We start from the raw sequence: 19,765 nt of genomic DNA, 5'->3' as shown, positions 1-19,765 counted from the left end.
TCAGCCATAAAAAGAATGAAATCTTGCCATTTAGGATGACGTGGATGGAGTTAGAGAGTACTATGCTAAGCAAAATAAGTCAATCAGAGAAAGACAAATAGCATATGATTTCACTCATATGTGGAATTTAAAAAATAAAGGAAATGATCATAGGGGGAGAAAGGTGGTAGGGATTAAGGAGTGCACTTGTGATAAGCACAGGGTATTGTATGTAAGTGTTGAATCATTAAGTTTTACACCTGAAAACTAATATTACAGTGTATGTTAACCAACTGGAATTTAAATAAAAGCTTAAAAAAAAGTATCATTAGAGCAGAGGAGGATATGCTAATGATTCTGAGGAGGTTTCCATCAAAGGTTTGTGCCATAGTATATTTTTCTTCTTGATTTTACTCTGGCCTGGCCCACAGTAAACTGAGGGAAATTTCTTCAACAGGCATCTCTTTAAATAACCAGAATACTAAAAACAAGACTGTCATGGATAATTGAAATCTATTGAAAATGTATAAATTTAACATTGCATTTTCATTTTAAAATTGTTTTACTTTGTATCAAGAGCATTTAAAAGGATAACACCTAATTTTAATTTTCTCATTAATTTTTGGTGTATAAATTTGATTGGAGATATCAGTAAGCTGCAAAATGTCTACAAGTTAGACAGCAAAAAGTGAAAGAGAAGAGACTTAATAATCAACAAACAAAACATTGAGCCTCTAATTAGTGAAGATCAGCTCTACCAGGGAAATCAACCTAATGTTCAGTAGCTTAGAAGTTAGTTTTTAAAAACCTTTTTTAATCCTAGCAAGCCATATTGTTAATAGCTATGTTTTGGGCTTATATAGACAGGCTTCACATATTTTAATAAGTGGTGTCTTGGTTAAGACGAACTGGAAATGAATTGCTTATTAATGGGGAAAGTTTAAATAGGAAAAATAAAAGTTGAAAGCACTTTCTTTGGTGTATGCAGCCCGACACTGACCCAAAATGTACTGCAAAAATGTTTTTTTTATTTGGATTCTACCTATTGAAGAACCTGAGAGCAGTGAATTCTTTGTCTTTTATTACTGGAGCCCCAACCTAGAACATCCTTCCCATTCGGCTCCACCAAAACAAATTCTAAAAGACCAAACCCTCTTCTACTTTCAAAGCATATTCTGGACTAATTCCTATCTGAAACAATCCAAAGATTAGTAAAGTCCATGTTGGAATGGATTTTAGCAGTCACTCAACATGGTTAAGACTTTGTTCCCAATTGATAGTCATTATGCTTGAACATTCCTAATGATTTGAGGCCTTTTGACTTTACAAAGCAGCCCCTGTCATTTTTGAATACTTGAATATTAAGCTGAAACTTATCTCCCTGTCAGTTCTCATTTTTAGCTTTGGTTTTGCCTTTTTGAGAACCACACAGTAAGTCTGTCTTTCTTTGTCCTGGTAGTCTTTCAAATATTTGAAGGTAGTTATATTTTCTCCAGATCTTCCCTGATTTAAACTAACCATCCTCACTTCTTGGAGCCTTGCCTCATATAATATATTCTTAAGATGCTTCATCATTCCTGGTCTCTTTTCTCTAGACACAGCCATTTATGAAATTTTTAAAAAGATTTTATTTATTTAGTTAGTTTTTCAGTTATTTATTTATTTAGAGTACAAGTGGGGGGGAGGGGCAGAGGGAGAGAGAATCCCAAGCAGACTCATGCTGACTGTGGAGCCCCACTCGGAGCAAAATCTCAGGACCCCAAGTCATGACCTGAGCTGAAATCAAGAGTCAGACGCTTAACTGACTGAGCCACCCAGATGCCCCCATTATGTTCAGCTGGCCAACACATAGTACATCATTCGTTTTTGGTGTAGTGTTCATTTATGATTTTTTTAAATAAAAGACTATCAACTGAACAAAGCAGATTTTGTCTGATCAGGGTCTGGGATTGTAGGACTCCTAACTTTCTTGCTTTAGATGCTAACCTTTTCTCTTTTTTTAAGATTTTATTTATTTATTTGACAGAGAGAGACACAGTGAGAGAGGGAACACAAGCAGGGGGAGTGGGAGAGGGAGAAGTAGGCTTCCCGCTGAGCAGGGAGCCCAATGCGGGACTCGATTCCAGGACCCCAGGATCACGACCTGAGCCGAAGACAGACGCCTAACGAATGAGCCACCCAGTCGCCCCCTTTTCTTTTTTTTTAAGATTTTATTTATTTGTCAGAGAGAGAGAGAGCACAAGCAGGGGGAGCAGCAGGTAGAGGCAGAGAGAGAAGCAGGCTCCTCTCCAAGCAGGGAGGCCAATGTGGGACTCGATCCCAAGACCCTGGGATCATGACCTGAGTCAAAGGCAGACGCTTAACTGCCTGAGCCACCCAGACACCCTCTTTCTCTCTCTCTCTTTTTAAAGATTTTATTTATTCACTTGGCAGAGAGAGAGAGAGAGGGAGCAAGTGAGCACAAGCAGGGGGAGCAGCAGAGGGAGAGTGAGAAGCAGGCTCCCCGCTGAGCAGGGAGCCCATATGGGGCTCGATCCAAGGACCCTGAGATCATGACCTGAGCCAAAGGCAGATGCTTAACCGACTAAGCCACCCAGATACCCCTCAATTATCTTTCTTAACAGCTATGGCATACTAGCTCATATTGAATTTATAAATTTTATAAATAAAATTTTCCCACTTTAAGGGCTTATTGCCCATCCTTAACTTGTGCAGTTGATTTTTGTAAACCTAAAAGTAAGACTTAAATGTTCAGCCCTCTCAAATTTGATCTTGCTGAATTTGAATTTTGAGTCTTTTGAGATTTTTGAAATCTTGGTTAATATCCACGCTTTAATTATTCCTCTCAGATTGTTTTCAACCACAAATTCAATAAACATGGCTTTAATTGATACATTGTGTGCAGAACAGGAATGGATACTTATGATATGGTACTAGCAACATCTCTGACTTCTGAATACCAATTACTCTAGCTTACACCACACAATCTATGCTTTTCTACATCCATGCATTCAACAAAGTTTCATGCCAGGTATAGTTCTAGGTACTGGGGATATAACAGAAATAAGAGAGATGAAATCCTAACCTAGGGAAAGGCAAAATAAATAAGCAAATTATGTGATTTCCCACAGTGATTTGAGTAAAATAATGCACAGCAAGAGGATAGAAGATGTAGTGTGATTTGGGGATGTTATTTAAAATACCTTGGTCCATAAAGACATATCTGAGGAGGTAAACTTTAGCTGGCCACCTGAGTGAAGTGTATGCTATAGGAAGATCTGGAAGAAGAGTTTTCTAAGAAGGCATAGCAAGTGCAAAGTCTCCAAAGAAGGAACAGGATTTCCAAAAAGAAGGAGAGAGGGAGAAAAAAGGCCAGTGTAGCATAGTGAACCAGGGCAGAAAGAAGTGGTAGGAAATAAACCATAACAAGGATTTTGGATTTTATTGTTAGTGTGTTGCGAAGCATTTGGAGGGCTTTAAGCTGGGGAGTAATATGATCCTATTCAACTTTATGAAGAATATTTTGACAGCTGTTAAGAGAAAGTATTAAAGAAAGTAGTAGTAGACAATGGCAAACCATGTAAGATGATTTTGCAGTGGGTGAAGCTAGAAATCATAGTGACTTTGACTGTTGTAGTGATAATGGAAGAAGTAAGGAGTGCTCAGATTTTGGATATATTTTGAAGGTTCAACCTATAGGATTCATGGATAGCTTGGATATAGAGTGTGAAGGGAAAAAAACAATGAGCAACTGGATGAATTTAATAACCTCCTTTTGTACTCTGGTTTCATATTTGTCTTCTCTTATCAGTCAGACTATAAATTATTTAAGGGTCAGGATCCTGTCTTCCTTTTCTCTCAAATCACCTCAGTTCAGGATATGCAGCAGATACTGGAATGTCTGGTTGGCTCTGTTGGTTAAGCTTCCAACTCTTGATTTCAGCTCAGATCTTGATCTCAGGGTCGTGAGTTCAGGCCCTGCATTGGGCTCCATGCTGGATGTGGAGTTTACTTAAAAAAATAATTTAGAAAAGCTATGCAGTAAGTAGTTAATGAATGTGTTATTCTATCATAGATAGGCCATCTCTGAATCCTCTATTTTCATCTTAATCATTCCTTCTTTGAAATTTAATAATTTCTCTTTATTACTGCTCTTAATACCCTGATCTAGGCCCCAGTTATCTAGAATCTATATTGCCATGGTAACCGTCTAACTGATCTTTCTTTCTCCAGCCTATCCCCAATCTGATTCAAACTGCAAATTGATGACTAACTAATCACTTGAAAAATTTGCTTTCAGTCATTCATTCAACAAATACTGATTTGTCTACCTTATATCCAGGACTGTTCTGGATGCCAAGGATATAAAAATAAATAAGACAGGCAAAAGTCCTGACCTTATGGAGCTTATATTTGCAATAACTAAAAATATAAAGTATGTTAGATAGTAATAAGTGCTATGAAAAATAAAACAGGAAAGGGACTATAGGGAGGTAGATGAAGTGTTGAGAAGATCACAATTTGAACTAGGGTTACAGTGTAACTTCTTTAAAAATTTAAAGAGGTTACTTTTAAAGAAGTTACATTTGAGCAGAGATGTGAATCAAATGAAGTAAAGTCATACAAAGATCAAACTGAACAACTGTGTAAGGGTCCTGATGTGGTCAGAAAATTTGTTTGAGAAATGGAGAGAAGGCCCATGTGATTTGAAAGTGAGTTAATTGCAGAGTGGCAGGAGGTGAGGACATAAACATGGCAAAGGCCAGATCATTTAGGACCTTGAAACTATGGTAAGAAATTTGCATTTTATAGTATATGTGAATGTAAGCCATTGGAGAATCTGGAGCTGAGCATGATTTGACTTTCCTTTGAAAAAAAAATCACTCAAGCTGCTTTGTAGATGACTGTAGAGGGTTGAGGTACCCTGCCCTAGGGTCTTCAGTGGCTTTTAATAAAATCAAAATTCTCTGCCTACTTTCAAAGACTTTTATTATCAGCCTATCCTATTTCCCCACTAGTCCTCATATATGCCCTCTATTTGCTAGGCTTAATTTATCATGGATTTCCTCATAGCATATATAGCTATGCTTTCCTACTTTTGCCTATTCTTCCCCTTTATGACAGTGCTTTCAGTTCTCTCTTATCCAACGTTCAAGAACCATCTCAAGTTTCAAATACAAAATAATATGCTTCCCTGTTATCACCTCACCGGTATTTCCAGTCATTAAACGATATATCTCTTGTCTGTAGTAGATGATTGAGCACCTAATACTGTACTTAATTTTATTGTTGTGAATGTTTAATGTGTGCTAATCTTGTCTTCTGAGTGATAAGTTCTATAATAGCATAGGACCAATAAATTGTACATCTCTCATGGCACCCACAAATTTGGGGAGTGTATCAAGTGAGTGTTAATTGATGTAACATATAACTTGAGGTGTTTTTTTTTTTTTCTGCAGTGGTGTAATGGTGATCACTCGAGTAACTTCTGGCAGAACAGGGATTGAGGTTAAGTGAACAGAACTCATAATTTTAATTTCTTGCTTTAGTCGCAGAGTCAACTGGTCACATAAAACTGTAAACTTGCTCTTATCGATAAATGCCAAAGGCTTGATGGAGACCTTCTTGATTTTAGTAACACTGAGTATACTAAATTCAATTGAACACTGACCACAAAAGACTATATTTCTGTATGTGATCTTTTGATTTTGGCATGCAACAATTCTGCTGAAAGCGAATCTCAAGTTGGAAGACCAGGCAGCACCTGCTCAAATGGTGCCATATAACTACTATAGTCACAGGGATGCTGGGTGTCCAGAACTATTCAGGAAGGGAGAGGTACAGAGAGACCTGGCCTTGGACACAGCTGATATGTGCAGGGAAGAGGCAGCCCCACTGCAGGCAGCTATCTTTCCTCCCCCCTCCCCACTCTTGGGTTCTGGGCTGAGGCCAGGGACTGTCCGGAGCTGATCTCGGGCTCCCATTGGTCGCTGTCTTTTGTGACGTCACAATCATGATGAGAATTGATGATCGGACACGCTGATTTCATTGTCTGAGGAGACAGTGAGACCCAGGAAAAATCTTGCTGAATCTGCCTGCTCCAGCACTGGCCTGATTCGGGATCCTCCGATCCTTCCCGTGACCTCACCACGCCCCGAGGTAAGGACCCAGCCTGGGTGGGTGTGAAGGGCGAAGAAGGATGAGCAAGACACGGAGCTAATGCTCTGCCCAGTGGGGGGCTTATAGGTTCAGAGGCCTAAAGAAGCTGCCAACAAACCGTTGCGGCTTTGGAGGAGCCAACTCCCTCTACTATCCGAGCCAAGGCTGGCGGCTGCATGAGGTTAAAAAACAGCTGAGGATAGGGATACAGTGGGCATTGCCAGAGAGCAAAGGACCTTGCTCCGAGAGAGGGCGACGTTTGGGATGCACTTCTGGTTTCGGGGTAGGAGGAAGTGGCACCTCTGCCTCCGAAGAAGGGAGGCGGGGGGGGGGGCGGGGAGGTGAATTCTACCACTTCTAGATTTCACTGGACAGCAGATTTTTCACAGCCCTACTCAAACGCACTGAGTGCCGCGCTTGCGCATTAGGAGCTTGGGGGCAGGGGGAAGTTCGTGGCGAGAAGAATAGACGTGGAGTGTGCGCAGGCGCCTTTTCCGTTTCGCTGGAGGAGGTGGGGCTGAGCTCTGTCTGGGCGGACTATGGAAAGGGCTGGGGAGTTGGCTGTGTGCTATTTCAAGCGCCTATTGATGGAGAGGGATCTGCCACTTATTTTGAATCTGGCTTAGTGGGCATACCCAGACCCCAAATGGGCCTGATGAATTTAAGAAAGCAAGTTCTTAATCTACAGATGTCAGATTTGTAATAATTGAAAGAACTTGGAGAGGAATTTGTGGAATAGAAATTCCTGAGATGAGAAACCATTAAAAAAAAAACCTAATTATTCAAGCGAATCCAACTTTTAATCTTCAATGAACTCTGATTTGAGGTGCCACTCAGTGATTTTGAAACTTAAACTCTTTGGAGAGACTCAGAGTGAGACCCATTGTGGAGACTCACAGTAAGAAATTTAACTTTCTTGTCTTTTTTTGGGGGGGGGGAACGGTTTCTTACAAAGACTTGGTCTCCCTTTCTGGTATGGTGCTAAGTCTTTCTTTCTTCCTTTCTTCCTCTGTGTCTCTGCTAAAACCAGCAAAGTCAAATCCTGTTTGGGAAACCCTTTCTAACTTTTCTTCTTTGGGAGGGGCTATATTACTCAGCAATTGTGAGGAACAACTTGCCTGTTTGTCCTTGGTGGAAAAATTGTTATAAACTCCTGACTATTTCACAGAGAAATCTGATTTTTTCCTCCTCCATTTCTTATAGTTAAGTGGTTATCAATTCCTGGTGAATTTTCCTTTGAAAGCCCACTCTTATAATTCTTCCTTTATTCTACAATCTAAGCTCTCATCACCACCCATCCAGTCATTCCAGGAACCTCCTAGTCAGCTTTCACTTGTGCCCCAAATCCTTAATTCATCCTGCCAGACTAATGATCAGTGAACAGTCCTTCTAGCAAGTCATTTTCTTCACCAAAATATTCTTGGAATTTATTTTTTATTTTTCCAAGCCCAATTCTAGTCAGATTGCAAAAATTTCATAATCTGGCTTCATTGTACCATGGGACCCTTATTTTACTTGCTTTTTCGGTGCACAATTCTCCTTAATGTCCCCTGAACAATCTACTTCCAGAGCTTTGCTCCTTGCGCCACAGCCACACCCTTCACACAGGATGCCCTCTCTACTGCCTATTCAGATCTTACCCAGTTTGGAGACTCAAGTTACACCCCTCCATTGAGTGCTTTCCAAGTGTAACCCAACCATTATTAAGCTCATTTTTTCTAGAACTCCTACATCAGTTCTTGTACTTATCACTTTCTTATAGCCTGTTTTATATTGTCTTCTTATTTGCGTGTGTTTATGTGTTAGACTAAATTTCTCAACTGGATTTTAAACCCGTTCTTAAGTGTTGGGACCATGCTATCTAATTCTTTATCTTCTGCCTACAGCACCTGGATGATTATTTGAAGTATTTATAACAATATGTGGTCTTTGCATCCGAATTTCTTGGGTAACAAAGTAAGATTGTTATAGAGAGAACTGTATATATGTGAAAATTCATTCATCATTGGTCAGGCAAATGACCCTCCAGTGACTAAATAAACTTGAAAATGAGTCAGAGAAATATAGACATATCTATATAGTGAGTGACCTCCAAATATATACTGTCTTCATAAAAGAGACCAAGGGGACATTATCCCAGAAGCAGTTCTGTCTGTAATTTTCTCAGTTTTAAAAATACTAAGACATTTTCCATTTTCTGTATTTCTCTTTGATGACATTACATCACGTATGTTTTGTTAAAACCTACTCTTTGTTTACTCTTTTTATTGCAATATATCTTGCAGTTACTGCTTTACGTTGATTATCACTGATAGTTTTCATTTGTGTGTCTATTGAATCAGAGCTAATCATTGTGATGGCTGCCTTTATTGCTATTGTATAACATATCAGTTGTCACTTTTCTACCCCTAGAGCTTCAGACTGCATTGTTTCATGGAGCTCAGTTTTATTTATGGAAAGTGTGATTACAGTTTAATATAGAAGCTTTCTACAGATTTCACTTTGGCTGCTGCCTCACTTTGAGGCACCAACCCAACCAATATCACATCAAAGTTTGTGGTTTAAGAACATGGATATAAAGCATTCTAGAAGGGTATTATAACCTTTAAATTTAAAAATCATTGTCATAAATCATTATGAGTGAACTATGAATGTTATTATAAGGGAAAATCTTTTATCCTTGACTTTTTCTCTTATTACCTACATTATGCAAAGTCCCTCAGTGTTTTAGCTTGTAGCCATTTCATAGTAATTAATAAGACTTACTAGACATTTACATGTAGACCAATAGACTAAACTGTTCAAAGGTCGGACACTCTAGATAGAATGTAATGATTAGGGATATGTTGCTCATTTTAGAAAGCTTAAAATAAAATATAAAAAAATAAGCATGTGATATTCATGTTTTATGGTTTATTTTACAATTCCTGTCTGAATGAGAGGATGGCATTGGACCTTCTCATTTAAGTTTTAGTTTGAGCTGGAAGGGATTTTGTAATGACAAGCCAATGCTTCCATTTTACATATGAGGAAGCTGAAGTCTAAAGAAGTGAAGTAGCTTAGCAGAATTAATAAATGCTAATATTTATTAAGCACTTAATACCAGGCATTATGCTAACAACTTTATATATGTTTTCACATTTAAATCTCACCACATCCCTATGAAATGGTTTCTAGTATTAGTTCTCATTTTACAAATGAGAAAACAGTAGCTTAAAGTAGTTGACTTCCCTGGGGCCACACAACGACAAAATGTCACAGTCAGGATTCAAACATAAGTCTGTTTTGACTCTTAATCACCAAACTATACTTGACCAGGGTAATATGCAGTGAATCTTAGGCAGAGCTATTTTTTTAAAAGATTTTATTTATTTATTTGAGAGAGAGAGTGGCAGAGGTAGCAAGAGAGAGAATGAGCAGGGAGAAGAGGGAGAAGCAGGCTCCCCGTTGAGCAGGGAGCCCGACATGGGGCTCGATCCCAGGACCCTACGATCATGACTTGAGCTGAAGGCAGACGCCTAACCCACTGAGCCACCCAGGCACCCCTTAGGCAGAGCTTTAACAAGAATCTAAATCTGTGGAGTGCCAGCCCAATGTGTGTGTGTGCGTGCATGCACATGTGCGTGTTTGTGTGTGTATGTATGTATGTGTTTTATATCATAATGTTTTCCATGAATAGCATACTGCTTCTACAAAATCACTGATTTCTAAGCCTGACCAAATGGTGTATACCTACATTTCCTTTTAGGTATTTTACTAAAACACAGTCTCTCAGTCTTGGTTGAAAAAGATGGCATTAAATTTTGTATAAAGTATATTTTTAAAGATATTTAATTAGTTTTGCTTTTAAAACTGTATTGTACTTCCAGAAAGAATTATATATCTTTGTGTATTGTAACCCCAGAGTAAAAATACTTGAATTGTTGATTTTGATTTTTACAGTGGAGTCAGCTACATGAAATTGGTGGTGTCTTAATATACTTATATAGAGTATATTATATCTAGGCATACTGGTTTGGAAGTAAGCAATGAAAACTCTAAAGAGATATATTCTGCATAAGAAGGGAGCTAGAGATGTTAGTATATTCAGAAGTTGTCACTAACACCCTGAGACCTTTCTAGTCTGTGTAAAATTTCAAGACAATAAACTGAAACATGTATGTGCAAATGGAGTCATCCATATACCAACTAGTAGCAGAATTTCCTGGATTAACTGTAGATCTAGATACATGACAACTGAATAAATGAGATTATATTGTGTCAATTAAATGCTATACTTTACATTTGTCATCTATAAAGAAATCTACAAGAGCAACTGTCCTACCTTCTTGGTCTCCTATTATTTTACAACTAGAGTTATGTTCTAATTGGGTTGATCCTTAGAATCTTTAAAATGGAGGGAGATGAGAGTTTGAACAAAATGGGTAAAGGGCTATATGGGCCTCCAGTTTTGGAATGAGTAAGTCACAGGAATAAAATGCAGAGCCTAAGGACTGCAGTTAATGATATTGTAATAGCAATGTAATGGGACAGTTGGTAGCTATACTTGTGGTGAACATAGCATAATGCATAAACTTGTCATATCACTAAGTTGTATACCTGAAACTAATGTAACACTGTGTGTCAACTATACTCAAAAAGTGTCAGAGTGGCAAAAATTTAGGAAAACATTTTCTTAGCCTCACTTCCCTTGGAGTTGGTGGCAATTTATTTTAAGATTCTTAAATGCAAACATGCCCCAGCTAGGCACTTTTCTCATGTAGAGAGTCTGCGCATGATGCTTGCCCAAGGTTATGCAAGTAGTAAATGGCAGAGCCAGGGCTTTAAAGCAGGTGTCATTCTAGATGCTGCACTCTTTATTAGGTTATAGACTGTAGAACTGGAGTGAAGCCCATCTTTATTTATTGTTTTTAATTTTAATTTTATTTTTTTAAAGATTTTATTTATTTATTTGTCAGAGAGAGAAAGCAGAAGTAGGAGGAGCAGCAGGCAGAGCAGGCAGAGGGAGAAGCAGGCTCCCCGCTGAGCAAGGAGCCTGATGCGGACTGGATCCTAGGACCCTGGGATCATGACCTGAGCTGAAGGCAGATGCTTAACTGACTGAGCCACACAGGCGTTCCTATTTATTGCTTTTAAAAATTGTTTGTATGTATGTGTGTGCATGTAATTTCCCTCCAACTTCTCTCTCTTTCTGAGTCTTTACTGTCTTTGACATTTACCTTTTGCTGTCAGTGGAGATAAAAATTTTTAATAGAACAGCCAAGATTTAGGAGAAAGAGATCGGTGTGTTAACCTCCAATGGCTTCAGAGGCAGAAGGCAGAGAGACCCATAAACTATTCTTTCCTGTTGTCGTACCAAGCAATGGCAAAAGCATTTCTTCTTTGGGTTTTGTTTTACTACACTAATATATTGTTTTAATATATTTCTTTATATATACATGCTGTTTTACTTGGTTGGCTTGGTCTATGTATTGTGTGTTTTATGGATGAAGTAGCTATGCCATTTAGAAAAGTAATTATCTGAGACCCATCCTCCAAATAGCTTTACCCTTTCATAGACCTGTCAGTTGTGTTGAAATCTCTTTAATAGAGACCCGAGGCATTATGAAATTTGGAAGAAAAATATATTCTACATTAGTGGGCATTATTACATTAGGTATACAATGCTCAGCCTTGACTTATACCCACTATCCTTTTTTTAAAAAAGATTTTATTTATTTATTTATTTGAGAGAGAGAGCAAAAACACAAGAGAGAGCACGAGCAGGGGGAGAAGCAGATGGAGAGGGAGAGGCAGACTCCCCGCCAAACAGGGAGCCCGACATGGGGCTCGATCCCAGGACCCTGTGATCATGACCTGAGCCAAAAGCAGATGCTTAACCGACTGAGCCACCTAGGCACCCCATCCCCACTATCCTGAGACAACATGAAGTTATTTTGGAATATGTATGCAAATTATTAAAATAATCAGTCACTTTATTTAGAAGCTCCAGGCTAACTTTTGTTACCAATGAATGCTTAAAAAATGCTAAAGGTCAGTTTGAGTTTTTTTTTTTTTCTTTTCCCAACTGCTAGTGCTTAATGTAAAGAGACATTTTTTTTTTTAAACTCAGTATTGATTGTGATGTGTAGCCAATTTACTTTTCTGTTCGGGTTTAATGAATCTATATCTAATTCTTGCTCTTCAAAGTGTGTTCCATGGAGTACCAGCATGAGTATCACCTGGGAACTTCTTAGAAATTACAGAATCTCTGGCCTCAACCAAGACCTACTGAATCAGATTCTGTATTTTAATAAGGTCTCCAGGTGATTCATATGCACATTAAACTCTGAGAAGCACTAATGTAAAGTGAAATATGACTTCCTATATAACTTAGACTTTTAAGAGCTGATAATCAGAAAGATCCTTTTATTTCTTTTTGACAGTTTTCACATGTGTAAAGAAATATGTAATCGAAGTATTATCTGTCTAATATACATCAGATTTGTTCCATTTTGGTGTCTAACTCATTGAAAGAATAGCTACACCTATGTGATGGGTAAAATTGTTGAGTCTGAGTGAATCCCAATAATTTTGGTGATAGTAATGGCCTTGCCATTGAAATGATATTTTTCCTCATTGTCAACAGAGTGTTACAAAAGAGTATGGATGTATTGGGGTCATTGTAATATGTCAAGTAATATCTTCAAGAGGTCAGTAATATCTTCAAGAGGAACTGTACTTAGTTTTCTATTTCTTACTGTATCAAATCACCACAAACATAGTGGCTTAAAGCAATACATGTATTGGGGTGCCTGGGTGGTAGTTGGTTAAGCGTCCGACTCTTGGTTTTAGCTTAGGTTGTGATCTCAGGGTCCTGGGATTGAGCCCTACATTGGGTTCAATGCTCATCATGGAGTCTGCTTGAGATTTTCTCTCTCTGTCCTTCTGCCCCTCCCACTCATGCTCTCTCAGAGAAATAAATCTTTAAAAAATAAATAAAACATATGTATTATCTTACTGTTCTGGTGGTATCAATAGGTATCATAGGGTTAAAACCAAGGTGTCAACAGGCATTTTTTCCCTAAAGCCTCTAGGAAAGCATTTATTTCCTTACCTTTTTTAGCTTCTAGACCTTACCCATATTCCTTGGTTTGTGGCCCTGTCCATCTTTAAAGCTGGCAACGGCCAATCAAATCTTTCTCATATGGCATCACTCTGGCACTCTTTTGTCTCCCTATTCCACATTTAAGGATCCTTGTGATTACATTGTGCCCACTCAGATAATGTAAAATAATCTCTTTATTTTAATGTCAGCTGATTAGGAACCTTAATTCTTCCGCAACCTTAATTCACTTTTGCCATGGGACCTAACATATTTGCAGGTTTCAGGAATTAGATGTAGATATCGCTGGGTGTGTGTGTGGGAGCACAGGAATTGATGGTCTTTTTGGCTGATAAAGTCAGTCTCTAATCTTGTTATGGGAATAAGCAATTAGTGTCATGGGTTCAACTGTGCCTCCTCCCAAAAGCATTCATGTGTTGAAGTTCTAACCCCCAGTATCTCAGAATGCGACCTTATAATGAAATAAGATCATTGCAGATGTAATTAATTAAATTAATATGAGGTCATACTTGAGTAAAGTAGGCCCTTATTCCAATATAACTGGTGTCTTTATAAAAGGGGGAAACTTGGATACTGTCACACATACAGGGAGAATGCCATGTGAACATGAAGAAGCCCATGTATAAGCAAGGAGAGATGCTTAGAACAGAGCCTTCATTGGCCTTCCTTCACAGCCCTCAGAGAGAACCAACCCTCCCAATACTTTGATTTCAGACTTCTAGCCTTCTTAACTGTGAGACAATACATTTCTGATTAAGTCATCCAGTTTTTGGTACCTTGTTAGAGCAGCCCTAGAAAAGTCAGGATTGTCCTTCAGTTGATAACTAAGTATCATCATCCTCAAAAGCACTTATTTAGTAGGTTTGTATTCTATAATGTGCTAGATGTTGGACAAAGTGAATTAGACATTAAAGAATTTATGATATACATTAGACAGTTTTCATAAAGCAAGCTCTGAAATAGATGATTTTACACCTTTGGCTCTCCATTTATTCAGCTGTGAAAAGAGGGCATAGTATTAATAATATCTAAGAACATTTCTAGCTTTAAAGTCCATGTTTTTTTTAGAAAGTTATTATATTCCATACATTAATAAAAAGTATTACATGCAGGGAAAGCCATCAAAATTGTGTTAAACTTTTCTTCGGGATCAGTATCTTAATTACTACCATCTCTGCTCTTCATTGCCCACTTTCTAGCCTTCAATTTTATTTTTTTAAAGTTTTTTAACATTTTATTTATTTAAGTAATCTCTACACCCCACTTGGGGCTTGAACTTATGACTGTTGCATACTCTTCCAATTGAGCCAGCCAGGTGCCACTACTATTCAATTTTAAAGAGAAGTATTAAAGACATTATTAAGAAACACTTTTATTCTTTTGACTCTCTCAACCCATTTGAAATTGGTTTAAGATATATGTTCAGGGGTTGCCTGGGTGGCTCAGTCGGTTAAGCAGCCAACTCTTGATTTCAGCTAGGGTCATGATCTCATCAGTCCTGAGATCGAGCTCCATATTGGGCATGGAGTCTGCTCGGGATTCTCTCCCTCTCCTTCTGTCGCTCCCCACCCCCTGTCATGAGCTTGCTCGCTCTCTCAAATAAATAAATAAATAAAATCTTAAAAAAATATGATCTCACTGATATGAGGAATTCTTAATCTCAGGAAACAAACTGAGGGTTGCTGGAGTGGTGGGGGGTGGGAGGCACGGGGTGGCTGGGTGATAGACATTGGGGAGGGTATGTGCTATGGTGAGTGCTGTGAATTGTGTAAAACTGTTGAATCACAGACCTGTACCTCTGAAACAAATAATACATTATATGTTAAAAAAAAAGAAGATAGTAGGAAGGGAAAAATGAAGGGGGGGAATCGGAGGGAGAGACGAACCATGAGAGACTATGGACTCTGAGAAACAAACTGAGGGTTCTAGAGGGGAGGGGGTGGGGGATGGGTTAGCCTAGTGATGGGTATTAAAGAGGGCACGTATTGAATGGAGCACTGGGTGTTATACGCAAACAATGAATCATGGAACACTACATCAAAAACTAATGATGTAATGTATGGTGATTAACATAACATAATAAAATTTAAAAAATGCAAAAAAAAAGACACGCTCAGGACATAAGATATTTATGATGCTATGCACACAATATATGCTTAAGGAATACATTTAAATAAATGAGTAAATTGTCAAAATATCTGAAGCAAGACATTTATATACTGGAAAATTTTGAGACCAGTGACTTGAAGAGGAAATGGTTATTTTGGAAAAGTTTTGCCCTGGGGTGCCTGGGTGGCTCAGTCGGTTAAGCATCTGCCTTTGGGCTCGGGTCATGATCCCAGGGTCCTGGGATTGAGCCCTGCATTGGGCTCCCTGCTTGGCTGGGAGACTGCTTCTCCCTTTCCTTCTGCCTGCCACTCCCCCTGCTTATGTTCTCTCTCTGTCAAATAAATAAATAAAAAATCTTAAAAAAAAAAGAAAAAGTTTTGCCCTTTTTCTCATTACTGCAAAGTACATGGGAGCAATATGTGTTTTCATAATTCACAGATGAAACTGTGGTCTATAAGTGGGCTTGAGACTATTTTTGCAATGATTATCAGGTTTCCTAGATTAATTAGCAGTAAAATAACAATTGCTGAATATGGTCATGATCAAACACTGGATAGTATATTTTAGGTGTTCAGGTCTGTTCTGATTTAACACCAAGGAATGTGATTGTAATGAAATTTTTAGAAACACATTAGTTGTGTAACAATCTCTGCCTTAATGTCTCATATCTGCATGAAAAAAAAGGACTAGGCAGGAGAAATGCAGTGCCAACAAAAATATTAGGGATCAATGTTAATCTCATACTTCAAACATACATATGTCTATAATTTGAAAGTAACATGTTTTCTAACTTAATGTCACAGGCTTAACGTAGGGCAGTGTCTCTCATACTGAGGTCTGCAGACCCCTAGGGGTGCAAGGACATGTTTTCAGAGGTCTGCAAATTTTATGGCTATTTTTAAATTTGAGGGTTTTATTTGATCTTGAAATAAATGATCTTAAAAAGAAAATGAAGAGTTTGAAAGAGAAATCCACAAATGCATGCATTCACTCACACACAAAGACTTTCTACCAGGTATAAACACAAAACTTCTCTTTTATAGTCATAAATCACAGTTAAAAGACATTTGATGGAATAAATTGAGTACCTTAATACAGAGTTCCTCAAACTGAGATCCAAAGGTAGATTTTTGCAGGATAGGAAAGATTTTGTTTTTGTTTTTGTTTTTGTTTTCTTCTTTCAAGGGAAGAAGAAGGAAGGGAGTATACCTATGTCTTTCAAATTTGGGTTGTGCTCAATAAGGCTAAGTTATTAAGCAGCTTCTTAGTCTATTCAAAGTATTTGTGGAGATAAATTTATGCTTCCACTATTTGATGAATTAAATATGTGTATGTATATTGTTTCAACACTGTATATGTGAATGTACTTATATACTGTTACCTACTTACTTACTTCTAAATGGTGTGAATTGAGGAGTCTTTCTCTGATCCCAAAGGAGGACGTTTAATTTTTCCACTAAGTTTTTTTTTGTGATATATATATATATATATATATATATATTATTATGTTCAGTTAGCCACATTAGTTTTTGATGTAGTGTTCAGTGATTCATTAGTTGTGTATAACACCCAGTGCTCATCACAACATATGCCCTCATTAATACCCATCACCCTGTTGCCCCATCCCCCTACCCCCTCCCCTCTGAAAGCCTCATTTTGTTTCCTGGGGTCCATAGTCTCTCATGGTTCATTTCCCTCTCTGATTTCTCCCCAACTAAGTTTTTGCAGTAAAATTTGGAATGGAAGATACAAAACAATTTAATAGTCTATCTCTTTACTTCTAGGTGAAATTACCCTTAAATATTAATATATACTACTTAAATCTGATTCATAAAACACTAAAAGAATATCTGGTCTAAGTAAATAAATATGGATTTAAACTTTTCAAAATAAATTTTAAATACCAATCAAAGTTCTTGCTGGGAGTGGGTTAGAGAAGATGTAGAACAGGGTAGGATGGAGTTATGTGGATGATTTAAAAAAAAAGGTTAAGAAAGAACTAATAAGTTTACAGTACAGTAAAATAAGGGATATATAAATTATTTAGATATAATGAATAACTTGTTAATAATTACTTTTCCAAAGTGTGGTTATAGGAAATTTTATAGAGCTCCTCTAAAAAGTAAATGAAAATGCAACCTACAATTTAAAGGTGTTAAAGTAGAATGTGAATTGCAAGATGTTAGTGGTCAATGCTTGAGGCAGTGCAAACATTTTTATTAACTGGTGGATGATAGAAATAATTTATGTGCATAATTTGCTTGGGGCTAGAAATGTAAGGAAAAAAGCTTAATTTAGTCAACAAAAATATATGGAACAAATATTTATGTGTGGTCCAACTTAGCTATCACTGGTCATTAATAGTCACATATTCAGGATGAGGGTGTGTGGAATTGTATCAAAGCAGAGTTAAGAAAAAAGGAAATCAATTATCCAGTTGAGGCTCTGTTTATGCCTCTGTTGTCCAACTCATCTATTTGAAATTGATCTTTATTTTGTTGTAATATGTTTTGATATCTGAGTGTATGATAAGGTACTTGTAGTTTAAAGATATTTTATTAATTTAACATTAGGACTTTATAATAAAGCAAGTATCATTAAAAGCTAATAAATAATTATAATTGATAAAACAAAGTGAGGTCTAGCATATCTACTTACTAATGCTCTGTTGGTAAAGATATTTTAATCAAAACTGAAACTTTTACTCAAGTATACTTGACATAGAATATTATATTAATTTCATGTATACCACATGATGATTTGACAATTACACACAATAAGAAATGCTCACCATAATAGAGTTACCATCTGTCACCATATGAAGTTCTTACAATATTATTGACTGTATTCCTTAATCTGTACTTTTCATCTCCATGTCTTATTTGTTTGTTTGTTTGTTTTTAGTTTTAATTGAAATTCCAGTTAGTTAACATACAGTGTAGTATTAGTTTCAGGTGTCGAATTTAGTGATTCAACACTTACATACAACACCCTATGCTCATCTCATTAAGTGCCCTCCTTAAACACCATCACCTATTTCACCCATTCCCCCCACCCACCTCCCCTTTGGTAACCATCAGTTTGTTCTCTATAGTTAAGAGTCTGTTTCTTGGTTTACCTCTCTTTTTTCCCCTACGATCCTTTGTTCTGTTTTTTTAAATTCTACATATAATTGAAATTGTATGCTATTTGTCTTTCCTCAGTGACTTATTTCACTTAGCATAATACTGTTTAGCTCCATCCATGTTGTTGCAAATATAAAGATTTCATTCTATTTTATGGCTGACTAATATTCCATGATATATATATGCCACACCTTCTTTATCCATTCATCAGTGAGTGGACATTTGGGCTTCTTCCATAATTTGGCTATTGTTTATAATGCTGCTATAAACATCTGGGTACATGTATCCCTTCAAATTAGTATTTTTGTATTCTTTGGTTTAATACCTAGTAGTGCAATTGCTGGATCATAGGGTAGTTCTATTTTTAACTTTTTGAGGAAACTCCATACCATTGTTTTCTGGAGTGGCTGCACTAGTTTGCATTCTCACCAACAGTGTAAGAAGGTTGACCTTTCCCTGAATCCTCTCCTGCAGCTGTTGTTTATTGTGTTGTTAATTTTAGACATTCTGTCTGTTTTGAGGTGATATCTCATTGTGGTTTTGATTTGTGTTTCTTTGATGATGAGTTATGTTGAGCATCATTTCATGTGTCTGTTGGTTATCTTGATGTATTCTTTGGAAAAATATCTATTCATGTCTTCTGTCCATTTTCTTACTGGATTTTTTGGGGAGTGTTGAGTTTTATAAATTCTTTGTATACTTTGGATACTAACCCTTTATCAGATATGTCATTTGCAACTATCTTCTCCCATTACTTAGGCTGCCTTTTAGTTTTGTCGATTGTTTCCTTCACTGTGCAGAAACTTTTATTTTGATGATGTCTCAATAGCTTATTTTTGCTTTTGTTTCCCTTGCCTCAGGAGACATATCTAGTAAGAAGTTGCTGTGGCCAATGTCAAAGGGGTAACTGCCTGTATTCTTCTCTAGGACTTGAATGGATTCCTGTCTGACATTTTGGTCTTTAATCTATTTTGAATTTGCTTTTGTGTATAGTGTAAGAAAGTAGTCCAGTTTCATCCTTTTGTATGTTGCTGTTCAGTTTTCCCAACACCATTTCTTGAGGAGACTGTTTCCCATTGGATATTCTTTCCTGCTTTGTTACAGATTAATTCACCATATCATTATGGGTTCATTTCTGGGGTTCTGTTCTGTTCTGTTGTTCTATGTGTCTACTTTTGTGCTGGCGCTAAACTATTTTGATCACTACACCTTTGTAATATAACTTGAAGTCCGGAATTGTAATGCCTCCACCTCTGCTTTTCTTTTTCAAGGTTGCTTTGGCTCTTTA

General features: G+C 37.3%; 1 protein-coding gene across 2 annotated transcripts in view; it reads left to right on the top strand.

Annotated features, from left to right (window-relative positions):
• Positions 1-19,765, top strand: part of HDX (highly divergent homeobox) — a 315,446-nt gene that overhangs the window by 50,477 nt on the left and 245,204 nt on the right. The window contains exon 1 of one of the 2 annotated variants that reach the window (XM_025852756.2): positions 6,011-6,138. The exons of the other annotated variant lie outside the window; for it this stretch is intronic. The gene's annotated coding sequence lies outside the window, so the exon portion shown is untranslated. Of the gene's footprint in view, positions 1-6,010; positions 6,139-19,765 lie in introns of those variants that run through there. 2 annotated transcript variants of the gene reach the window in all.

The sequence above is a fragment of the Callorhinus ursinus genome, unplaced genomic scaffold (genome assembly GCF_003265705.2).
Source record: "Callorhinus ursinus isolate GAN/ISIS: 27379988/994484 unplaced genomic scaffold, GSC_fseal_2.0 scaffold40, whole genome shotgun sequence".
Taxonomy (NCBI): Eukaryota; Metazoa; Chordata; class Mammalia; order Carnivora; family Otariidae; genus Callorhinus; species Callorhinus ursinus.
This window is presented reverse-complemented; position numbering and strand designations above follow the sequence as displayed.